A 26,479-nucleotide genomic window follows, 5' to 3' on the forward strand; every position below is an offset into this window, starting at 1 on the left:
ACGTGCAGGCATGGAGATGAATGATATGTTCATGGGTAGTATTAATGAGTGCATTTTAGCAAGTGCCATGCAGGATGGGGAACATATGTAACTGAATGTGGGACTGTATGTAAACCCAGGGACAGGGAGGTAGTAAGGTGGACTGTCAGTGTGTGTGGGTGCACGTGTGTGTGTGTATAAATGTTTGTGTACTGTTATGCAATGCTGTACAGGTCTTAAGGAGTGTGTTTGTTTCCCCCACAGGTAGAGAGGTGAGCCAGGTTCCCTCCTGCATGCAATCTGAGGTTGTCCATACAGACACAGATGTTGATGATGATGATGGTACTGTTGAAGCACAGGTGGGGTTGTCAGAGGCCGACACTGCACCATCATTTGTCATCACCCTCCTAGCCACCTCAAGCCTGCAGACAGTTACAGTGTCCATATACACCCCATCATAAGTGGCCATAGCAGAGAGACAGTTGGCAGTTGGTGCCAGTGACCAGGAGAGTGTGGTTTCCATGCCAACTGTGTCGGGTCACAGTCAGCATAGCCAGATGTGCAGCAGGGCACCACATAGGCAGATGTACCATGGTGCTCATGGGAGGGCCGCTGGTCATCATGCCCCTAGCAGAGGCACCACAACAAGTACCACCAGGAGCATATTTCAGGCTGTCATGGAGGCACAGGCACATATGGAAATGCACACCAGATAGGGCCTGAGGCTACAGAGGGCTGCTTTCTCATCTGTAAGGGACACCATCCATGAACTTGCTGCTGCCCTCCATGAACAGAATGAGATCATGAATAGTCAGTGGGGTGAGATGGTGGGCCTCCTCGACCATGGTATGTTAGTGCTTCAAAACATGGTGAGAGTGGTGCAAAGGCCGCGTGGACATAGGCCAGAAACACCAGCAGCTGGTGGTCATCGTGGATGTGCTAGCATGCCAAGCCGCTCCTGTAGTGGCAGTACCAGCCCCAGTACATCACTGGGGGTGCTGTCCACACCACACCACAGCAGGCCTTGTGAATGTGACCCTGGCCAGTCCCAGATGGAACATTGTTCCAAAAGACATCTGTCATCATCAGGGGAGAATAGCACATCAAGATGGCAGGATCAGGATAAGATGCTGGTTCAGAAAACCATTACAGGGGGTAAATTGGTTGGTTGCAGTCCCTGTGGCCATTACTCACATTGTTCTAGGGTCTTTAAAACTACGAGTTTTAGCAGTAAAAATACTCCAAAAGTGTATGACCTCTCCTTCTTTGGAAATTGCAGTACAAACTGGGTGGTCTATTTGGCTAGTTGTTCATGCCATGCTTTTTATGTGAGACAAACATCTAGACCCCTGAGAATGAGAATTAATGAGCATATGAGTGATATCAGGAATCACAAACAATCCATTGCATTGTATAAACACATTTGCTCCCATATGACTGGTATTTTTAGATTCACTATCGTTGATTGTATCACAAGGAAAACAAATGACAGGGCTGGTTTACATGAAATATTAAACCTAAAAGAAAAAAAAGTGGATTGTCAAGCTAGAGGTACTATTTCCACCTGGCCTTAACGAGTACTTCTAATCAAGGCAATTAAGTTTTTTGAACTGATGTATGATGTACCTATTGGCTAATGTATGTATATATATTGCTGGAGGGAAATCTCATGTTTTTTTCTGCTAACTGAGGAAGGCTACATAGCTGAAAATGGTCTGAAGTGAATTTGGATATTTTGTTTTTTATGTGTATTTTATAATACACTGTTTTTCACACAGGATTTGTGCTGGCTCCATTTACTTTTTGGGTATATTGTTGTTTGGGCCATTGCACTAGCTTTACTGGTGGGTTGGTTTGCTGTTCGATTGCCTCACTCTTAGACTCGCTGTTGGCATTTATCCTGTGTGGTTGATTCTTCCTCCAGCTGAGATGGAAGTTGCCCTTGGCTTAACATGGATATTATTGCTGTTTTTGGGATTCTCCAGCCTTGTTCTTTGTGACTGAGATGTAACCAATATCGTAATTTTTTTGGTCAGTGGAGCGTCCTTTGGTCTTTGGAGGTATACATAAACTACATATGACTCTATCTGTTGTGGATTAAGAACACTCTTTGTGTTGCTGTTCCCTGGATGCCTGCAATACGGATGTTGATATCCAAAAGGTACATTGGAAGTTTGGAGCTGGTTCCAGATTTTTATTGTTTTTTAACACTCAGTCGGGGTGCCTATTTTGTGCCTAATTTGTGCTTTATGCAACAACATGTTCATTAAGACTGGTTTGGGACACAGGAGGGCTTGAGTGGTTTTTAGACCTACAGTTCAATTTTTATGACAATTATGTTATGTTAATCCATACGAACTACCTTTGGGTCTATGAGACTGACGATGGTTTAATTTCATTCACTGAAATTGGCATTTATGGCATGTTTTCATTTTTTGCTGTGGCCATTCCACATAAAGTGGTGCCTCTAGAGGTTAGGAACTGCTTTGGTCTATTGGGAATACTAGTCTCATGGCTTTTATGGTGGAAACAAACTTTGGATATTGTATAATCTAGTTCGGGACTTTTAATATATATTTAGTGCATAAATGTGTACGGGTTACTTCATGTTGGGATTTATGATACTGTACAAACGTCTTGTTATTGAACAGCATTTGAATTTGGTTACACTAATGTACTATTTATGATTTTTGTTCTGAACTATACATGCTCATGGGCAACTATTTCTCTATTGAGTATATGTCCGTTTAAAGACATATATTTTGTTTTTGATATCCAGCTGGACTGAGTTCAATTGTGTAAATTAGATTTAGATTAGATATCTCTATAAATTTATAGATTAATTATTATTATTCATTTGGTTTTAACAGTATTTAATGGGAAAAATAATTTATAATTTTAATTATATGTAGGGGAGGTATTTGTTTCATCCAATGGCAATTGTGTAAATGGCACCGTGAGCAAGGGGTTACTGACAGTTGAACTGCTATAGCTCTCTCAGGTTTCAACTATTTTTATTGCAGTTGTTTTCAGTCTTCTGTTTGGGTCATTTTATTAAAAGCAGGTGTTGCTGAAGGTTATGGTTTGCTTGGGGCTATTGTGAATATCAACCGGGCTACTGTCAAACTATGTTAAATATTTTGAATTTGGATATTGTATAATTGAATAACACTATTCAATGTATTTTACATCGATTGAAGGGAGACGTTTGAGCAATATATGTATTCTATTGTAGAATTATATAATTTACAATTTTTAATTAATGTATCATTGCTCAGTCTCCTAGAAACAACATACTAATATGCATGTATGGTTATCCCTTTTTCTTTCTGTGGGACTGTTCATGTCAGGTTGATATATTGCCATATTGTTATATGATCTTGACCAAATTATATATATATTTTTTTGAGTTTGGGATCATATTAGATTTCTCAAACTGGGATCTATATGATTTTTCGGATTAATGACTCTGGGCCATGATCTGGGTTCAGTGTTAGAGAACCCCCTGTTGTTGTTTGGAGCATTTAGCTCCATTATAGTTATATATTAGATTTGCTTTCAATTTTGTAATTTTTGCATAACTGTGGTTTGGTGTGGAGGTTGGGCAGCCTTATGGTATAAAATTATTTTTTGAGGATTACCGCCTCTGAGTTGTGGTCTTTGCTCATTTAAACCTTATATTTAGTATCCATTGGCACACATATTATGATAAGATGCCTTTTGGTGGTACATAGCAATATGCATCAACAATAATATTTTATACTGAGTGTGGTGTTGGCTATTCATAGTATCCCCATTTCTTTTGTTGAGACCAGTACTTGGTGCAACAAAGCACAAATGATCTGATATATTTTTGATGTTGGAGTGTCTATTATTTGTAAGGTGGATATATTGGATATTGTTTTGGTGCCCAAAGATTTGGTCTATTGTTGTGAATTTTATTAACAAAATATTTGCATCCAGCATTGATTGGCATCTATATTAGGATCAGATGCCTTTTGGTGGTAGATAGTAATACGCGCTATTAATAACAATCTGTATGAAGCGCGGTATTGGCTATTTATAGTACCACCATTTGTTTGGTTGAGACCAGCTGGTTGCAATTGTGCAACAATAGCACATATGATTTTGGATATCTATATGGAGATGTTATAGATTTTGAGTGTTTTTACTCATTAGTTGGATATATTATATAGTGTCTTGGTGCTCTATTATTTGGGCAATTGTTCACAACTTGAGTGGCTGTTATATAAGGAGTATGTTTTTAAACTGATGCTTGGTCCTCCACACCGAACCATGGATTTGGCATCTATTATCAGGGGGGTTATCTTCTGACACTGATGACTTGGGTGTGCTTGGCCTGGACAAATGTTCCTTGGGCAATGGCTCAGGCAGCCAGTTGAAAGATCCATTTCATGAATACAAGGTAGCTTTTATGAAACTAAGTAAGGAAATGAAACATTTGAGAAGCAATGTATGGCATTTGCACCTATTTAAAGCTTATCAACAAAAACAAATATCACCTAGGGGTCTCAGGGCCAAGTTACAACCACTAGTGGCACAGGATGACCAAACATTATTAGATGATTGGCTTGCAGTTCAACAACAAGCTTCAATGGGTTTTGTTATGTATTGACAGCATACTGTGAGAGAATGGTACAACAACATATTCTTGAAGTTGAGAATTTGAGTTTTGAGGTTCAGAAGTATCAGAAACTTTCTTGTTATTCCTCTGGCTTAAATCAGTTAAGTAAGGATCTTCTGGAGCTTGAGAATAATCTCAAGGAGCAGAAAATAAAAAAAATTACTAGGGATGTGGCAGATTTTGATAGGGGGAGACCTTTTGATATCTGTAAAAATGTCAAGTTTGTGACCTCAAATCAGAGATTTGGTAACTCGAGGCCCAGAAGGCCAAAATATATTCTTAAAAAAGAGGAATAGGGATTTAGCTACCTCTGGTGAAGACACATCCACTAATACTGAGGGAGAAGACAGCCACTTGGATTGGTCACCAGTATATAAGAGAAATAATTTGGGCAATAATTTGAATCACCCTTTAGGCCCAAGCCTAGGAGAGGGGGGGAGGAAGCACAAAAGGCTCTCCAGATTTAGAAGGGATTCTCAAAATGATGGTTCAGAAGTAGCATGTAGCAATAATGTACACAACATCTCCTCGCTTGTACTGACGGATTTACAAATAAATGTTCTTAATAAAGGATTGAGCTTTGTTCCTAGTTTTTTTGTCCCTGAACATAATTTTGCACAAGATGTGACAGATTTCTGTTGTTTACTTAATTTACGTTTGTTTTTTCAGGACAAGGATGACAATGATGATGTTAGACCTTTCAGGTTTGGGGATTCAGCCTTTAAACCACCTATGTCTCCAGTTGTTTCTGCATTTCAGAATAGAGTATTAAAAGACTTGCATTTAAATTTGGGCAAGGATTGTTTAATCAGGGATAACATCACTAGGGTTGAGAGGCAATGTATTGAGGAGCTTAAATCTAATAGAGACATTGTAATTTTGCTGGCAGACAAGGAAGGAGCTGTTGTTGTACAGGACTGGACCAAATACTATCAGGAAGCATGACAACTGTTTGATAATCGACACTACATGGTTATGCATCTAGACCCTACAGCAAAATTTAAGGTAGAAATTGATCAATTTTTGGATTTGGCAGTTGAGGAAGGGATTATTTCTAAGGACATTGGGTATCATTTGAAGGTGGATTATCCTAAACAGCAATATCTATACCTATTGCCTAAAATTCATAAGGATCCCACTAATCCTCCAGGCAGGCCAATAGTTTCCGGCAGAGGTTCAACTGAACCCCTTTCTGAATTTCTCACTCAGTATTTGAAACCTTTGTTGTCACATATACATACTCGTATCCAAGATATGACCCAGTTTCTAGCCATTATATCAGATCTCCAACTTGAGTCAAACTGGCTGTTATGCACCCTTGATGTCACCTCTCTCTATACTAGTATTCCCCATTGGGCTGGTTTGACTGCCATTCAATATTGGTTGAATAGAGTAGGACTTTACAGACCGGGTTTTAATTCCTTTCTGGTCTGTTTAGCTGAACACGTTGTTAATAAAAACATGTTCTATTTTCAACAGCAATGTGTGTGGCAGATTCAAGGTACGGCTATGGGGGCATCTTTTGCTCCCATATATGCCGACCTGTTTATGGTGTACGTGGAGGAGGAACTCATTAATGACAGGTCTCACAATATATATATTGATGAAATTGATATTTGGAGGCGATATCTTGATGACTGTTGGGTGGTGTGGAAAGCGGATGTAGGATACCTGCAGGAATTTGTGGAATATTTGAATCAAAACAAGTGGGGTATTGAGTTTAAGGTGACATGACATAAACATGTGATCACATTTTTGGATGTTTTAGTACAACGTACCCCATCTAATACTTTGGAGACCTAAGTATTTCACATATTTCCTCAGTATAACACCTTATTACATGCATCCAGCTTCCATCCCCAACATGTCATCAGGAATATCCCCAAATCTAAATTTCTTAAGGTCAAGAGAATTTGTGCTAGTTCATCCTCCTACGATTACGTTAAGATGGAGCTGTCTGCCATATTTAGGCACAGGGGGTATAGGGTTGGTGACATATGTAGGGCGTGCCAGTTTACTAATCAACAGGAAAGATCTGATTTATTGCATTGTAGGGGACATAAGATTGACAACAGGAATCAAATAAGGTCGATAACCACTTATGGTAAGAATACGCAATCCTTTATGAATATTATCTCCAGGCATTGAAATATCCTACAGGGTGAGGGTTTGCTTGCAGATTTGTTGGGAGAAAATTGTTCCTATTTTTTCAGAAAGGGCCGATCCTTGGGATCATTATTCAGCTGCTATAAAAGGTGGCAGGATCAGGATAAGATGCTAGTTCAGAGAACCATTACAGGGGGTAAATTGGTTGGTTGCAGTCCCTGTGGCCATTGCTCACATTGTTCAAGGGTCTATAAAACTATGAGTTTTAGCAGTAAAAATACTCCAAAAGTGTATGACCTCTCCTTCTTTGGCAATTGCAGTACAAACTGGGTGATTTATTTGGCTAGTTGTTCATGCCATGCTTTTTATGTGAGACAAACATCTAGACCCCTGAGAATGAGAATTAATGAGCATATGAGTGATATCAGGAATCACAAACAATCCATTGCATTGTATAAACACATTTGCTCCCATATGACTGGTATTTTTAGATTCACTATTATTGATTGTATCACAAGGAAAACAAATGACAGGGCTGGTTTACATGAAATATTAAACCTAAAAGAAAAAAGTAGATTGTCAAGCTAGGGGCGCTATTTGTACCTGGCCTTAACGAGTACTTCTAATCAAGGCAATTACGTTTTTTGAACTGATGTATGATGTGCCTATTAGCTAATGTATGTATATATATATTGCTGGAGGGAAATCTTATGTTTTTTTTTGCTCACTGAGGAAGGCTACATAGCCGAAAATGGTCTGAAGTGAATTTGGATATTTTGTTTTTTATGTGTATTTTATAATACACTGTTTTTTCACACAGGATTTGTGCTGGCTCCATTTATTTTTTTGGCTGTACCTGCATGTGCCCATGGAGCCCCTGGCAGGCACAGTCAGTGTGTTCATGGCCAGATGCGGTGAACTGTGCATGCTGCCAGGTATGGTCTGCAGCTGTCCAGAAACACCTGTATAGGGCAGCCACATGGCAGAACTGTGTGCATGCATACCCACAAACTATCCAAACACACCTAGGGCAACCCCATACTGACACACACCACATCACCATGCCCGATCAAAGAATTAAACCCCTCACCCACACACATGGTGTCAAATGTATGGACCATCCTTGGCCTCTGGCAAACCAGCAACACACCCTGTGCATATGATGATACCTGTGCCACATCCCTGTCATCCAATAACATTGATGCAGGGACATGCTAATATGGTTCTGATGCAAACAGTGACTGTAATAGAGTGCTGCAATGTACTGCATTGTAAGATGTTGTCATGGGTAATGTGCAATGCATACATGTCAGGTAGTGCAGCCATCCAGCTATGATTCATTTCAGCTGTTAATAACACTGATTGATTGTGATCTCCATAATGTTATCCATTTGTGTTGTAGGTGTACATGTGTCAGCAGGAGCAGGTTTGCAGTCATATTCCACAAGGGTTATGGCACTGTGGTGACACCATGGCCGTGACATATCCGGTGTACAGTTGCACACGTTACAGGTTTGTTTAACAGTTATTGCCTGTGCCACATTGACAGGTGACCCACTGGGACATGTATAATCTACAACCTTATGTCAACCCATCCACATGCACGCACATCCTTACTTGGCAATACTGTGACTAGACCCCTACCTACTTATGTAGTGCTACTGAACTGTGTGACTTACATTGCACACACCACACAACGTTTAGGGTGAGGTGTGTACCAGGTTACATGTTACATGCAGAACATCCACAGACATGTACAATATGGTAATGGGGGATTTAATGGTTGCATATGGAGAATTCATAGTGTGTCATACCATCATATACACATTGACAGACACATAACAGGAAGACACACATGTTAGAGACCTGGGCTTATTGGTGCTAAGTAACTAGTCCACGTGTCCAATGTTTTACAGGTAGGCTGCACACAGCACATGCGTAACTGGACTGTATTGTGGTATCAGTTACCTGTATGGTTAATGGTGATAGTGGTCACCAGAAAGTGGCACATGGGACATATACCGGGTGTACCATGGTGTAATGACAGTGTACACAGCACCCATATTCCCCAATGGATATTGTACACACTGGAACCCATTATGACACTCTGACATACCCACTATCACACATTGCCCATGACAGCAATACAACCCATTGTATATCACAACAGTGGTACTACAGGGATATGTATCTAATGCACATGCCACAGGCATAGTAGGGTGTTGCATTGCGATGCCTCACTTATGGGCAGCAACAACACTATCTGTACTACTGTGTGGCAATGTGTAGTGTGATAGGAGTATGTGGCCTCGGAATGGTGTACCCTGCAGATATGCAGACATGCACACATACACACACTTGGCAGACCTCAATGGGTTTCCTATGCCTATCGACCCATTTGTACAACACTGTTGTGCTGGTACTGCAAGGCACATGTAGCTGTTAGGGAGAAGAGTGTAACAGGGTACATGTCATGTTCAATACAGCAGTGGCCACATCTGACTATGGAAATGGGAGTTGAGGTGGTTGTGAAGGCCACAATGGAATTCCCAACTACAGGTGTACTAACACACAAACACTGCTATCCTCAGTAATGCACACATACACGTGTCAGTACTGTGGTGCATTGCTGCAGGTGGTCACAGCTGTGTACCTGGCTATTGTCCATGGAGAGAGTGGATTTGTAGGGGGGGTGTGTGTACATTGGTATCATGCCACCTGCCATGTGCCAGCAGGCAATCTATCGACAGACACCACATTAGTGACCATCAGAGTGAGAGTTACATGCATCAGTCAATCCTCTGGGTGCCTTCTGCACATGGCCACTGAGGTGATCCTGTTGACATGTATGCAACATGTATTATAACAAATGGTTAGTGTCTGTGATGGAGACCTGTACCGAAGCATGTTCAGTTGACTGTGGTAGTGTAGTGTAGGTCCCCGTGGCATGTGGCCCATACAGGGTGCTGTCTCCTATATGTGACAGGTACTACACAGCTGGCCAGACATGTCAGTGTCAATCAAGCATAGGTTGTCTGCACGTATCCCAGATGGATACCTGCCATCTGCACATCTGTAAAGGGACTGACAGACACCAGTTTGGCAAGTAGCTATGCAGTAGGATGAATGTGTCAACAGATGGATGTTTGACAACAATATGTATGCCATTACAACATTTTATTTATTTATTTATTTGCATTTATATATTTGCATTTGTTAACCAGGTTGGTCCAGCTGGGTAAGAATTACCCTTTTTCAGTGGAGTCCCAAGGGGAAAAGCCCCAAAGCCTTCACTAACATGTGCTGTACAGAGGATACTCTACAGTTACATTCCACATGTCTGATTATTATCCAGTAGGGGGTATATAAGGTGACACAGCCCACATACCAGGAACATGACAGTGCAGCTATGCTCACAGGTGTGCTTATTGTCAGTAGTAATGGTAACATTCTACCCTTGCTTGGGACAGCACTGTCAACAGTAGTAATGCCATGTTACACTACATGCCAGTGTGACAGCATGTACCCTGGGTTGCTGCCCCTGCATGTAACACATTCAAATGGATAACAGTGCTGTGCGGTCTCATATACTTGTGTGTCCCAGACAAGACACTGAAAACCCTTTGCTACTGTAATAACAGCACATAGACACATGTACTGTACATGGCAGTACATGCACTTATTGCAGATGTCACTTCCTAGGGTTTGACATAATCTTGTATGTTACACAGAGATACCCTCTGTGTAGATGATATGCCACAGAGAATAGCTGGAGGTTTTCTAGATGGTCAGCATAGGCCATCTGCTTTAGGCCTGTGATTCTTACAGTGAGGTATTTCCACTGCCTTCCCAGCTGTCACAAATGTCTTGTGAGGTACACACCAAACAGGGCGTTGTACTCTGTACAAGGTGTAATGAGGGATGAGTACAGTGGGACAATTGCCTCCTTTTTTCCAGATGTAAAGCCCTCAGTGATGAGGTGTGTCACACAGAAGGATTTCCTTACTGTTGTGGCAATGTGGTTAATGAAGGTGAGACCACTGTCCACCTGTGTCCCTATGTCTGTCAGCACACTTTCGATGTTTAATGTACTGCCACCTATGTGGTAATTCATGGGTACATGGTATTTCCAAAGGGGATAACTATACATTACTTGGCATTAAGCTTGAGCCCATGGCTCTGGCACCAAGCATCTGTTTCTGTAAGGCCATGTTGTAGAATAACCACATCATTTGGGGATGCAATAATGGCTCCAAGTTTGCAGTCATCTGTGAACTTTGTTAGTCAGAGTTCTGTAGTGTTGGCCTGTACTTCAGGAAAGTAGATGTCAAACAGGAGCTGTCCCAGGACTGAACCCTGAGGTACTCCTCTTGTCACCTGTCTGGAGCTGGGATTGGACTTGGCTACTTTTACAGTCTTGGTTCCATCAGTAAGTCAGTTGGCAACCCATCAATTGATGCAGGAGTTTATGGCCAGCTTTGTATGTTTAACTATGTCTCCAGAGTGGGGGATGGTGTTGAAGGCCTTGGCCAAGTCCGGATAGGCTGTGTGGACTGCCTTACCCTCTTCCACACCTCTGGAGACTGATTCAAAGTAGTCAATCAGGTTCAGGAGACAAGATCGGCCCTTCACGAGCCCAACCTGGGTGGGGTCCAGTGTTTGCTGGTTGCCAATGTCTTTACTTATAAGTTGCATGATAATGCATTCCATGCCCTTGCAGATCAGGCTCATCAGACTGATGTGATGGTAGTTTCCAGGATCCAAGGTGGATTCCCCCTTGTGGAGTGTGATAACTGTAACTGTGTGCCACTCAGTAGGATCGAAGCCTGAGGTGAGGCCATGATTAGACATGGTATTTAGGTGAGGTGCAGGTTTATTTTGTAGTTCATGTAGTACACAGCCTGGGATGTCATCTGGTCCCATGGATGCTGTATTCCTAGTTGTGGATAGTACAGTTTCCACCTGTGTGGCCAAGATTACTGGAATTTCGCAATCTTTTGATACTGAGATATGCCCTTTAGGGAGTGAGAGGAGGGTGAATGTGGCACTAAATCGATCTGCCCGGATATTGGCAAACTCCTTGGAATCAGTATATTTAATGTCATTCTGTTGTAGCTCAGAGCAGTTCTGAGCATTGCCATTTAGATCCTGGCCATAACTATACAATGCCTTGTAGATGTCTTTGGAATCTTTGGCAATTATATTTATGTAACAAGCTTTGGTGGATTTTGAGGGATATCAGCTTTTTACTGAGGCTGGTAAGGGAGCAGTTTGCATTTTGGGAGTATCCTTTTTTCTTCAACAATTCCGTTCTTCTGTTGTATAGTTTGTTTATGGCAGTGGAGTACCAGATTACCTTCCTTTTTTGAAGGACATCGTCTTGGCTCTATTTGGGATGGCATAATTCATGTACGAGTGGATGTGCTCATACAGTGCCTTAGTGTAGGATTCACCAGTTGCACTTTCAGCTCCCGTCTCCATGGGTGTCATGAAGTTTGTCACTTCTGACTTGAGTAGCATGGCATTGGCTTTGGAGAGGGTTTTTACAGAGGTTTCCTTACTGGCGGGTGGGGGTGGGATGGGATGTGGATGTCAAAGGTGATTACCTTATGTGCAGACCTGACCAATGAGGGGGTGACAACTGGTGTGGAGCATCTTTCTCCCATGTTGGTAATGACTAGGTCTAGGATATTGGAGACCCAGTTTGGACTATGGATTAGTTGATCCAGGGGGTTGGAATGTATGAATTCCAGGAACCATTGTAAAAGATGTTGGTACTCGAGTAGTTTTTCCAGTTAATGGCAGGGTAGTTGAAATCACCCAGTATTATGGTGTTTGGTTGCATCTTAATATTGTCCAGTATGTTTATAACGGTGTAGTGAGAATCTTGGGTATGGTAGGGGATCTGTAGCAAGCTACAGTTTGGATTGCAGTCTTACCTAGTGTTAGTTGCATCAGGAGATTCTCAGATGCATTGTGTTGGGAACTAGGCTGGAGGTGTGAATAACCTTGGTGAATATGGACACTCCTCCACCTGTAGTGTTGTGATCTCGGTTTGTTGCTCGAAATGTGTGATAAGAGTTGTAGCCAGGTATTACAGGTGTGCTGTCTGGAGCATTGAACCAGGTCCCAGTTACTGCACAGATATTGATGTTCTCCATTTGTAGGTGTGTCTCAAGAGAATGCCTTTTTAGGTATAGACTTCTAGCATTGAGTCGCAGTACCTTCAGTTTTGCATGCTTGTATGTATTACGGTGGTGGTTTTGTCCTTTGAACCTTGCCTAGATAAGGCACTATGGGGGTGCAAAGAGCTGAAGCCAGTAACCTGAATCCCAGGGGCAACAGGTGCAGACGATCTCTGGCAAAGCATTGTGGTTTGTAAATCATGTCATCCCAGGCAGACAGATAATGGATCCTCTTGGAATGACATGAGATGCTTAGACACTTGTTGAAGTCACTGCTGTGTATATGTATATATGTGAGTGTTTATATGTATATATATATATATATATATATATATATATATATATATATATATATATATATATCCATATATGTATGTGGATATGTATATGTGTATATATCTATATAGATATGTGGATATATGTGTACACATATATGTTTACCATATGTCCAGACATGGAGTGGAGTTCTAGCTCAGCACCAACAATCCAAACCCTGTAGTACAAGAGGATGTCATGGATGTATTGCAGGTATATATGTAGACTGTTGCTACTGTCATAGGGGTGTCTTAACAGACATGGTAGGTGTGGGAGGTCACATCTGCTGTAGACATGTGCACCATTGCCTACGGACAGACATCCTAAGTGCATCATAGTACAGTACCACTGCTAGCACAGTAATGATCCTGTGGACTACAGCAGGGATATGAACAATATATGTGGACAATCTGGCACTCTGTGGTCAGTCTAGAAGTGTACAGATGTCCCCTTCATGTGAGACGTGGTCCACGCCTCCCAATGTGGATGGTACTAGCCATGTACATGGGTATATCACGACAATACTGGAGTACATATGCCCACACAGTGTATGCACGCACACATGCCAGTCTGTCCAGATACATAATACCTGGTGGTGCTGAGTCCACTTGGCCACATACTACCCAGTAGATAGTGGCATACATCTGTACAGCATACCACTGCTTTGTCAGAAATACAATGGGGAAACTACAGGCAGACTGCCACAACACTGGACTACATATTGTATGGGGGAATACACATGTACCTGCGATTATTGGGGGCTCGACATGCAGATCACAGCACAGAGTAGCAGATACTTGTGAGAAAATGCATACCTACATCCAATGTCAATGCAGCCACTGCCACATATGATACACAAGCTTAATATGACACTGTAACAACTGTCTGATAAACATCATTCTCACATGTGGCACTCACACACTAACCTTACATACATTGGTCATGGCACAGTGTGGCCCGATGGCTGTCTGTGGTATGGGGCACATGTGTGTCTGGCCCTACAGACATATGAGCCAATAGGGTACCATACACTGGAGCAGCATGTAACATCAGATACAACAGTACTGAGAACAATGGTGTCTACCACAGTCTGTACAGAGCCCAAGGTTCGTAAGCGCAATACACATACTGTCGTCAATCATACAAACTCAGGGGTTTGCAACCTGCAGCTCTGGAGCCACATGTGTCTCTTCCATCATTCTATAGTGGGTCCTTGTACATCTGAGGATTAATGGACACTCTACTGCACAACACACACACACACACACACACACACACACACACACACACACACACACACACACACACACACACACACACACACACACACACTGATCAAGCAATCCCAACACAGGAACATAATTATGGACATATGTTAGATATTGTTCTTATACACTTAGTTATTTTATATCTAGTATAACTATATATGAAACATATATGCTCAGCTGTCTCCATTTTAGGAGTCAGATAGCTGTTTTGCCTCCCGATTAATTTAGTTTGGTGGGTGAGGGGTCAGGACTGGCTCTGTGGATAGTGAAGGCTGCAGACCACTGCCTTACATACACAGGCCACAATACTGTACACACAAACATGGAATGTCCAAGTAATGTCCTCAGAAACAACCCCTACTACACACAACATGACCAGCAGTCTGTTACGGACTGGCTTGTTATCATGTATGATGTCAATAAATAATAGTGCACAGAACATATGCACCATATATATGTGGGCTTCATCTGCACAACACATGTGTACATCTCTGCAGTCTAGAGGTCAGTGTATGTAATAGTGTTATATGCCCCTGTAAGTGAGTGTATGGGGGGTATGCAACATAAGTATCCTAGGGTGTTACAACATGTGAGGAAAAGAAGTAGTAAGCTGCCTTAAAGTATATGGATGTACATTACCATACATTTCACCTTGTGAACATCACTGGCCTACTGCTTACTGCCATCAGTGTGAATGTGATGATTTCAGTTATGCATTGTTATGTAACAGATACCGGCCATTGTGTCAATCTAGGTCTTTTCCACCTAGTGATTGCATACAGAGTGCACTTAGAGGCTGCTGGCTATACATCTGCATTACATACTGTTGATTGCTTGTTATCCTGTGGCCCAGTCTGTCTTTCCTGTTGTACTACTTGAAGGCCTTGGCATGGACACCAACAGACGTGATGTTTACAGATTACTGTAACAAATTATCTGTTTGAGAGTTGCATTACTCTGTTTGTATGTATTTCAAAGCATAATCATCTATATGACATGGCATATACAACTGTAATAGTACACAAATAAACCTTTCTTAAGTATACAAACCTGTGTGTCATGTTACATCCTTTGACTTCTCTGTGGGTATATGTTTCAGGCAACAATTGTCTTTGGTATGGGTGACTCATTACTGTCCATCGGATGAGGTTGCAACTGTAGAGATACTGGCTGTTCAGTATGGTGTGCACCCTCTGACTATGTATCTTCCTAGACATGCCCCTGTATGTGCATGTGTAGTTACATATATATATATATATATATATATATATATATATATATATATATATATATATATATATATATATATATATATATATATATATATATATATATATATATATATATATATATATATATATATATATATATATATATATATATATATATATATATATATATATATATATATATATATATATATATACATACATATGCATATATAAGTATCTGCATACATGTGTGTGTGTGTATATGTATCTTAGGACTGTTTATTGCTTACACATTGTACATTCACTATGGTAGCCAGACTATATAGCATGATATGTTATCAATACCAGCCTGACATAATACAGGTGGGATGGCTTACTGTTAACATCTTGTGGCCATGTAGTGTCAGGTCCTGGTTATGGCATTTGCAACAGCTGGTTTTGTATTGCATGGCAGACCTGTTTTGCTGCATGGGGGGGGGTATCAATACATGTAAGACTTATGTTGCTTGAGACCCTCTCACCCCCTTTAACGGTGCCTGTGTTCATATATGTCTTTGTTATGTTCTCTGTTTTATCTATATATATATGTATATCTGTATATACATATCTATCTCTCTCTCTCTCTCTCTCTCTCTATATATATATATATATATATATATATATGTATATTTATTGATTTATATATATTTATATATCTATATATATATATATATAGATATATAGACACACACACACACATATATATATATATATATATATATATATATATATATATATATATATAAATATAAATATATATATATGTGTGTGTGTGTGTGTGTGTGTGTGTGTGTGTGTGTGTGTGTGTGTGTGTGTGTGTGTGTGTGGACATATATGTACAGATGTATGCATGGAGATATATATATATATATATATATATATATATATTTTTTATATATATATATATATATATATATATATATATATATATATATATATATATATATATATATATATATATATATATATATATATATATACATACACACACACACACACACACACACACACACACATACACACACACACACACATCTAGATGTAAAAGTACATTTCCTGTACTGTTGAATGATTGTGCTGGATGATATGTTTGTGTAAACATCAGGGCTATGTATATCTGCTATGGCTTAGTGGTAAATCGCTATGGCGTGCAGGCTCCTGGGTTTGAGCCTTGCAGAGGCTGTATATTTTGTTGCTGGGCAGAACAAGGGCCGTTGGATACAAAGTGATTAAGGCACTTTTGGGCAGTTGTCAGCGGGTTTGCACAGAGGTAAGCACTGCCTACACAGGTTAAGCAATTTAGAAGCTGAGTGTAAGAAACTGTAACCGGAAGTTAGCAGTACTTACCTCCATGCAAACCTGCTTAAAACTGCTTTAAAGTGCCTTAATCACTCTGTATCCAATGGCTCGTGTTCTCCCCAGCAACAAAATAAACAACCTCAGCAAGGCTTGAAGCCAGGACCATGCACACCATATACAAAGTGATTTGCCACTAAGCCATGACAGCTATACATAGATATGATGTTTTCAGAAACATATCATCCAGCCCATTCATGCAACAGTACAGAGAATGCATACCAACATATAGATGTATGCGTGTGTGTAATTATATTAATATCTAAACAGATAGAACATATCTATATATGTAGATATATATATATATATATATATATATATATATATATATATATATATATTTATATATGTATATATATATATATATATAAATATATATATATATATATATATATATATATATATATATATATATATATATATATATATATATATATACATATATATATATATCTACACCTATATGTCTACATATACACAGCAAGTTACATATATGTATGCAGATATGTAGCTATGTAGGTATATACGGACATAGTCATACATATGTAAGTTATATAATATATATATATATATATATATATATATATATATATATATGTATATGTTGCCATACATCTGTAGATATCAATGGTAGATTAACAAAAACAAATATGTCCGCATGCACCGTTAATGGGGTTGAGAGGCCCCAAACAATATATACAGATATACAGATATGTATGTATATACAGATATACAGGTATATATAGATAAAACAGAGAACATAACAAAGGTGTTGCAGATCCCATAACCAAGACCTGACATGACATGGGCACAAGATGTTAACAGTACTACATCCCACCTGTATGATGTCAGGCTGGTATTGGCAACATATGATGCAGTACAGTCTGGCTCCCATAGGAAATGTAAAATGTGAAAGCTATCAACATCCCCAGGTGTGTATATATGTATATATATATATATATATATATATATATATATATATATATATATATATATATATATATATATATATATATATATATATATATATGTATATAGATATAGATATCAATATACATGTGACTACACATACACACGCAGAGATATGTACTGTAAGATACATATGTCTAAACCTATATGTCTACATATACACAGCAAGTTACATATATGTACGCAGATATATAGCTATGTAGGTATATACAGACATAGTCATACATATGTAAGCTATATATATATATATATATATATATATATATATATATATAGGTATATGTTGCCATACATCTGTAGATATCAATGGTAGATTAACAAAAACAAATATGTCCACATGCACCGTTAATGGGGTTGAGAGGCCCCAAACAATATATCTCTTGTACGAATAGGCATACCTCCCCGAGCCAAACACGTGCACCCTGCAATACACTACCAAGTGTTGCAGATCCCATAACCAAGACCTGACATGACATGGGCACAAGATGTTAACAGTACTACATCCCACCTGTATGATGTTAGGCTGGTAATGGCAACATATGATGCAGTACAGTCTGGCTCCCATAGGAAATGTAAAATGTGAAACCTATCAACATCCCCAGGTGTGTGTGTGTGTGTATATATATATATATATATATATATATATATATATATATATATATAGATATTGATGTACATGTGACTACACATACACACGCAGAGATATGTACTGTAAGATACATTTGTAGAAGATGCACAAAATATGGAACAGCCACTATGCCTACAGTTCACACCTGAACAGCTCAACACTGTATGGGCCACCCATACAAATGACAATCATTGCCTGCAACATATACCCATACAGAGGTCATAGGAAAAAACACCACACACAGGTTTGCAGGAATGGAAACCCTATATTTGTGTACTATTACAGTTCTATATACTATTGCTACTGTAATTGGGATTGTCTTCACACACAAGGTGTGTGTGGGAGGTCACATCTACTTTCCACATGTGTGCCATTGGCTACTGACAGACATCCTAAGGACATCATAGTAAAGTACTGCTGCTAGCACGTACTGTCCCTTTCGACTGCAACAGAGATATTGGCCAATATGTGTGGACATTCTGACACACTCTGTACAGTTCAGAGGTATACACAGAACCCCTTAGTGCAAAACATGTGTACCATGTCTGACAATATGGATGTTAAGAGCCATGTAGATAGGTATAACACATAGCAACTAGTATACATATGCCACCATAGGTTATGCATTCACACACCCCTGTCTGGCCTGACACATAATAACCACTGGTACAGGGGTGCCATGGCCACATACTACCCACTATTTACTGACATACATCTGTACAGCATTCCACTGCTCTGTCTGACATACATGACTGTTAAGGGAGGCCCAGAAGCAGTACAGCTGGCAAGTATCTGCACATGACATCCCACTGGGTAAGTACACTAAGCTGCTAGGCATGTAATAATGCACTGTGCAGGCTACAGGCAGACTGGCTCAACACTGGCCTACATCTCTTATGAGGGAATGCACATGTACCTGCATATATAGCAGGCTGTACAGGCATGTCACAGCACAGGGTAAGATACACCTGTGTGAAAGTACATAACCACAACAAATGGGAACGCAGCCACAGCCACATATGGCAAGCTAGCATAATATTACAGTATATGGACTATCTGTTCAACACCATCCTCATATGTGCAACCCACACACTTACCCTACATATACTGGGCCACTACACAGTTTGGTCTGATGGCTGACTGTGGTATGGGACATGTGTGTGTATGGCCCTACAAACATGTAAGCCAATATGGTAACATACAGTGGAGCAGCATGTAACATCAGATAGGACTGGACGTAGGACGATGACAACTACCACAGTCTGTACACAGACCAAGGTACATATTAACAATACACTCACTGTCGACATTCACCATAAGTACACAGACCTCAGTACTGTACAAACAACCACTGTATGTCCAGATTATGTCATCAAATATAACCCCTACTGTACATAACATGTGTAGCAGTCTGATATCTCACTGGCTTGTTATCAGATATGATGACACTAATTATGGTGTACAGCACATATGCACCTCTTCATGCATGACATATGTATAAAGGTTGACAGAGTTGTGGCTGGAAGCACATACACAGGGCCAATATTGACATGTTGCTGTGATAACCTCATACATTTACTGTTGTAACAGGGTTTGTTGCAACATATGTCCTATGAGGGATATGTAGTCAGTAACTGTCATGGCTTTCACCATCTACAGATTGCAATCCTCATACTACCTTCTGCAGTCCACAGATAGATGCTCAGTGGGTAACATATGAAACCAAAGGCACAACACACTGCCCAGTCTGCAGATGACCCTGCAGATAGGGATTCCTTATAAACATAGAACTGACATGGCAGGTATTAAGACATGTGGGACAGCCATATCACCACACACACACTGTTAAACCAACATTACTCCAAATGCAGTATAGCAGCACTTACAGTCTGTAGTCAGGTCAAGCACATCCCCCTCCTGTGTGTTGCCCTATTTCCACAGTGTATGTTGTTAGAGGTAAATCCCCAATCCATCTGAGATGCGGTTTGCCAAACAACATATCTAGTTCTTGCTCACAGGGAACAAAAAGAGCCAGCACCAACATGATGTTCCTAGATATTGGAGTGTGTTTCCATGCAATTGGCTATGGAAATTTTACTACAGCTGTTCCACATACAATCAGCTAGTGAAGGGCTGCAATTTGTGCAGAGGCCATCAGCTTATCATGAGCATCACTTAAAATACACATGCTGCTGCCTAAGCAAAGCAGGTGTAGGTCTACACATCCCTCAAAGTGGGATTGGGAGAGGCAGACAGAGGCAAAGACAAGTCAGGGAGGGGTGAGAGAGTAAAACTCATGTTTGTGTCACACACCTACCAACACAGGGTATTAAACCCCTGACGACTATGTTGTGCTATCACAGTTCTATGCAGTTATTGGATGCGCCACATGGGTTACCTGTTGTGGAGCCCTCAGAACATATATGTGATGGTGAATGACATCTGCAACAGGGATATAGTAGCTATACGGTAGGTGATGTACACATGCCTGTCCGCATTAACAGGTGCCAGCGTCAACACAGCCACACTCTCACAGGGATGCACACACACTGACACACTTGGCAGGACCAGGATTACAACTCATGAGTAGTGGGATTGCCACAACACATCACTGTGCAGGTATCACATGCACCACATGGGTCATATGGAGGTTGTATGGGCAAAGGGTATGGGGAGGTGTCTGACATCAGACAGTATGCTGCAGTATGCCAATGGGGTTTGTAGTGAGTGTGGATGTGAACATACGTACCATACAACACACACACACACACACAAACACACAGGGTGCCAGTACTGACATGCATGGGTGCATGTCTGCATGGGTGTGTGGTGGTTGACTGTGCCAGATGGCTATACAAGGCTAGGTGATAGGTATACCTTGGCATCAGGCCACATGGCAATGCTCTGCATTGTGGCTCAGGGCTGTAGTTTCTGCATTTGCCCACAAAGGTGGGCACTGTATCCCCCATCCAGTCACCTGGGTGACTATTGTGTGTGGCCAATGCTGTGCATCACTTGCCATGTATGTGTTCCTTAGTCCATGACATGGACGGTGTCTGGGATGTGCACACCTCCCACATGCATGTACAGTGACATGTGGAACTGTACCTGGGGTGTCTGGCCCATGTTGTGAACACAAATTGTCATCAGATGTGCCAGTCTTGCCCACCTGTGGTGGTAACTGATAATGGGCAGCAGGTTTATCCTGCACCTACATTGATAGCATGCTAATGGCATTCCCTGGTGTCAGTGGCATCTGTCCATACAGGGCATGTTGTCAGGCATGGTATGTCCTTTGTGGGTTACATGTGATGGCACCACAGGTGGTGCAGGTGTCCATTGGGGAACATGGGGGAGGTCCACTGTCTGCATGTATGTGCATATTGGACAGATGGACAGGATGCCATGCCCTCTGTAGCCCACTGCTATCACTCCATAGTTACTATCAGTGGTTAATATGCAGTGTACTACCCACATATTGGCTGTTGCCTAGGCATGTGTGTGTGTGTGTGTGTGTGTGTGTGTGTGTGTGTATGAGACATGGGTTGAGAGTGTGCTCTGGGTAATACTGGGGTTGCTAATTGCGATTGCCTGGGCTTGATGGCACATGTATGGGTATGGCTTTGCACCCAGCCTCACAGCTATTTCACATCTGTTATCCATGTATGGTGGGCATTGTGATATATAGTAGGGCCACCATATAAGAAACATGCAAAACCCACTCCACATTGGCCACAGGTGTCACACACTCACAACCACCTCCACACAGTATATGAGTTACAAAGAAACACACACACCTATTACACTACAGCACTACGCAATTATAATATGCACCACAGAGATTACTGGATTACTCCTTCCCTAAAGGTGTATATCACATTGGATGACATCAGCAGGATTGCCAAAGTTGAGTATATGACATGTAGGCAGTGTGAGTACCCTAAAAAGCATTTCTCTCTACACATTCAGAGTCAAACAGACACATGCCATGTCTAGGATTAGAACACCTACCTAACTACTTTATCACACTATAACAGTACTCAGTTGCAGGACGTGCTCTAGAGATTACTGGACTACAATCTTCCAAAAAGGTGCATTTCTAGGTGGATGATATCAGCAGCCTTGCCAAAGTTGAGTATTTGAATTGTTGAGTGTAACTACCCTAAAAAGCATTGTGCTCTACACAGTCAGACAGACACGCACACAAACACACAGTTGCCAAGTCAGGGATTAGAAGTCCTACCTAACTAGTTTATCACACTACAGCAGTACACATTTATGGAACATGCCACGGAGATTACTGGGCTACAACTCTCCCAAAGGTGTAGTTCACATTGGATGACCTCAGCAGGCTTGTCATAGTAGGGCTATGGGGAGGGCAGTGTGTGTGCATGGGCCATAACCCATTCATCTAGGAGTTGACACACCACATGCGGGCACACACAGGGTCATATTTCACAGGTACGTGCGTACAGCTGCAAGATGACTACTTCCTTGTACAGTCATGTTTCACAGCTGGTACATGCACCACATAGGCTGTAATGCTGACAGATACTGGTGGCAAGTATCTGCAGTGAGTGACATCTGCACCTCGTGTTTGGGGCCCTTTGGCTGTGTGCTGGGTGGGACAGGCCTGGATGGCTTCTTTCACAGTCACCCTCTTCCACACATCTATGTTCATCTACCTTTGGTTTATTATAGTGTGTTGTCCTTACATATATGTCTGTATTCCTATCCACTGTGTCTGCAAGGCATCAGTGGTGCATACTGACGAGTGTCTGCACTAACAACTGCGACTGCCAGATATGTCTGGTCCACTGGTGTTTGCAGACATGGCCTTCATGTGTTTAAGTGTGTAAGCATGCCCAGTATGACCTTTCAGTAAGTGTGTGTGTGAGCATGCCCAGTATGCCCATCTGTATTGCATGTGTGGATCAAGTCCAGGTAGTTTGTACTGCAGTGCTGACCTTTGTATTGTACACCAACAGGTAGCATGCTGTCTCTGCAGGGTATCTATCGATCATTTGGCATTGACTGTTACTACATTTCTGCATAGCGGGGGGCACACCTGACTGTTTCTATATTTCTACACAGGTTTGGGTGGAGGGCACACCTTACTGTTACTATATTTCTATGTAGGATGGGGGGCACACCTGACTATTTCTTCACAGGATTGGAGGGGCACACCTGACTGTTACTATATTTCTACATCGGACGGGGGAGGGGCACACCTGACTATTTCTACATTTCTACACAGGATTGGGGGGCACACCTGACTGTTACTATATTTTTATGTAGGATAGGGGGCATGGCTGGCACTTGTACACATTTGCTAGGACTGTACTGGTGTGTCGGGTACTCCATTTCAGTCTGTAGTCTTACCTGTCGTGCTGGCTAGAGGCATACCAGTGTACTACAGATCTTAGCTTTTAATTACCTACATATTAGTTTCTGACTTCCTAGCCTTCAGAACTGACATCCCACTGCCTGACCTGCTGTAGTCTGTCTGTGTAGGCCTGAGGGGGAGGTTACCTATTGTGTCTGTCTACACCTGTCCTGCTGGCCGTGACTGTTGTTGGGTATGTGACCCCCCCTTGACTGGCATGTGTGAGTCACTTACCTTGTGGGTATCCCAGTACTGAGGGTGGTGCTGCAGGGTTGCCTATGTTGGATGCACATAGTACACTCGTACACATAGTTAGGCAGAGGTAGTGTAATGTTGGGCATCCCTTTTACTGTATGTGAGAGTCAAAGAGAGGTGTTATTCCCTGGGTCCCTTCTGTGTCAGTGTATATGCTATGTGTTGTCTCTTTGCCAAGGCCAGGGCATACTGGCCATGCCTCCTTCTGCCTACTGGGGCAGGCTCAGGTTTTTCCTCCTCCAAGTCACTCTGTGCCTGTGTATGCCTTGGCAATGGTGGGGGGGCTGTGTGTCCCTGCCCCATGCTCTTCCTGCTGCAGTTGTTTCCACAGGATAATATTGTGTAGCATGGCACAGACAAGGACAATTTGGGTAGATGTAACTGGTGAGTACTGCAAGACTCCACTGGATGTATCCAAGCACCATAACTGTGACCTGAGCATCCCAAACACATGTTCTATTATGATTCTTGTTTGTGCATGTGCCTTATTATGGAGTTCTTGTTCGGGTGTGTATGCATTTCTGATGGGTGTCAGCCACAGCTCCAGTGTGTAACCTGCATCCCCCACTAGGTGACCATATGGGATGGCCCCACTGGCAAATCTCTGGTACAGCTGTGTCAGATGCCAGATGTGGGAATCATGATAGCTTCCAGGGCAGCCAGCACACGCATTCATTATTATGCCCTGGGCATCACACATGACCTGGCAGTTGATGGAGGTGAAGCCCTTGCAATTGATGTAGACCCTACCCCACTCACCGGGTGGTGCTTTGATGCACATGTGCCTGCAGTCTATTGCACCCACTACCTCAGTGTATTCTGCTATTTCGTGGAAGAGATGCATATTGCTGGCCAATGCCTCACAGGTGGAGAAATATACGTGCTCACCGACATGTGCTAACATGGCATCCAGGAACTGATGAAGTACCGTGGATGCTGATGCCTGTGAAATCCCTATCATATCCACAGTTTGCCTTTGGAAGGTACCTATAGCTAGTATTCTTAGGCCTACACATACCTTGGTATCCACTGGGATGGGTTCCCCTCTGTTAGTTCTGTGTATCAGGCGTGGCCGGCACAGCTCAACAATTTTCTTTAGGAGGTCCATCTCCACCCTATAGCGCTCCACTATCTCCAGCTTATGTAGCCCTTGGTAGGTTACCCTAGGTCTGTACACTCTTCTCCATCTCCTCACTGTGGATTGCTTGGTAGCATTCACATCCTCACCACCCTCAGCTTCTTCCACAAGTTGTATGATAGCTATTGCAGCCCCTAACACTTTGCTGTTGTGAGTGTTAAAAGTTCCCCGCTTGTTTACACCGGTGGTGTAGAGTGTGGGAAAAAACAGAGGAGAAGGTGTTTGCTTAGTTTATAGTAGTGTTCTGGGCTGGGCTGGTCTGCTGCCCATGTAATTGACTGTTTCTGATACATTTCACCTGCCAGCTAAGCTAGTTCTCCTTGATTACCTTCCTACTGCTGTTTTCCCTTCCCATTGTCTTCCTGTTTAAGCCTGTGTGCACGTCGGGCAAATGGAGTGCTCAAATGTGTACACTGCTGCTATTTCCAGGTTTAACCTCTTTTTTCTTCCTGTAAAGCACACACACTTAGACTTTGTGAAGAGTGCTAAGCAGGTTTAGACACACACCCTAGCTTAGCTATGCTAAGCTAGGAGCAAACCCAAGCCACCGGGCTCCAGTCCGCTTACAGTATGCCTGAAACACACCCCCATGATGTCACCTAACTCCTAGGCTTGCACCAGGCTATTCCTACTCTTATACTGTTGGGACCTGACTCACATGCTGGGGAAAACTGGGATTCACTATCCTTCCCCTCATTTGCATAGGATTGTCTGCTAATGCATAGTTACATGTCTCACACTGAGCCCTCCCCCCTTAGGAACCACTACTCACTGGCCAGATTGTCTTCTGCCTGCCATTGACTTACACGGCAGAATACTGATTTTAGTTAGAATGCTTATTTTAGGTTTAGTTTATTATTTTCTCCCTGATCTTGTTTGTGCGTCGCTGCCCTATGCTTAAACGGCCGAGATCGGCTAAAAAATATAAAAGTTGATTTTTTTTTTATTTTTTAAACTGTTTGCAATGCCAGTTGCCTTATACTTGGCCACTGGCATGCT

This window comes from Protopterus annectens, chromosome 6.part0, assembly GCF_019279795.1.
Source record: "Protopterus annectens isolate FY-2018-M chromosome 6.part0, PAN1.0, whole genome shotgun sequence".
Lineage (NCBI taxonomy): Eukaryota > Metazoa > Chordata > Ceratodontiformes > Protopteridae > Protopterus > Protopterus annectens.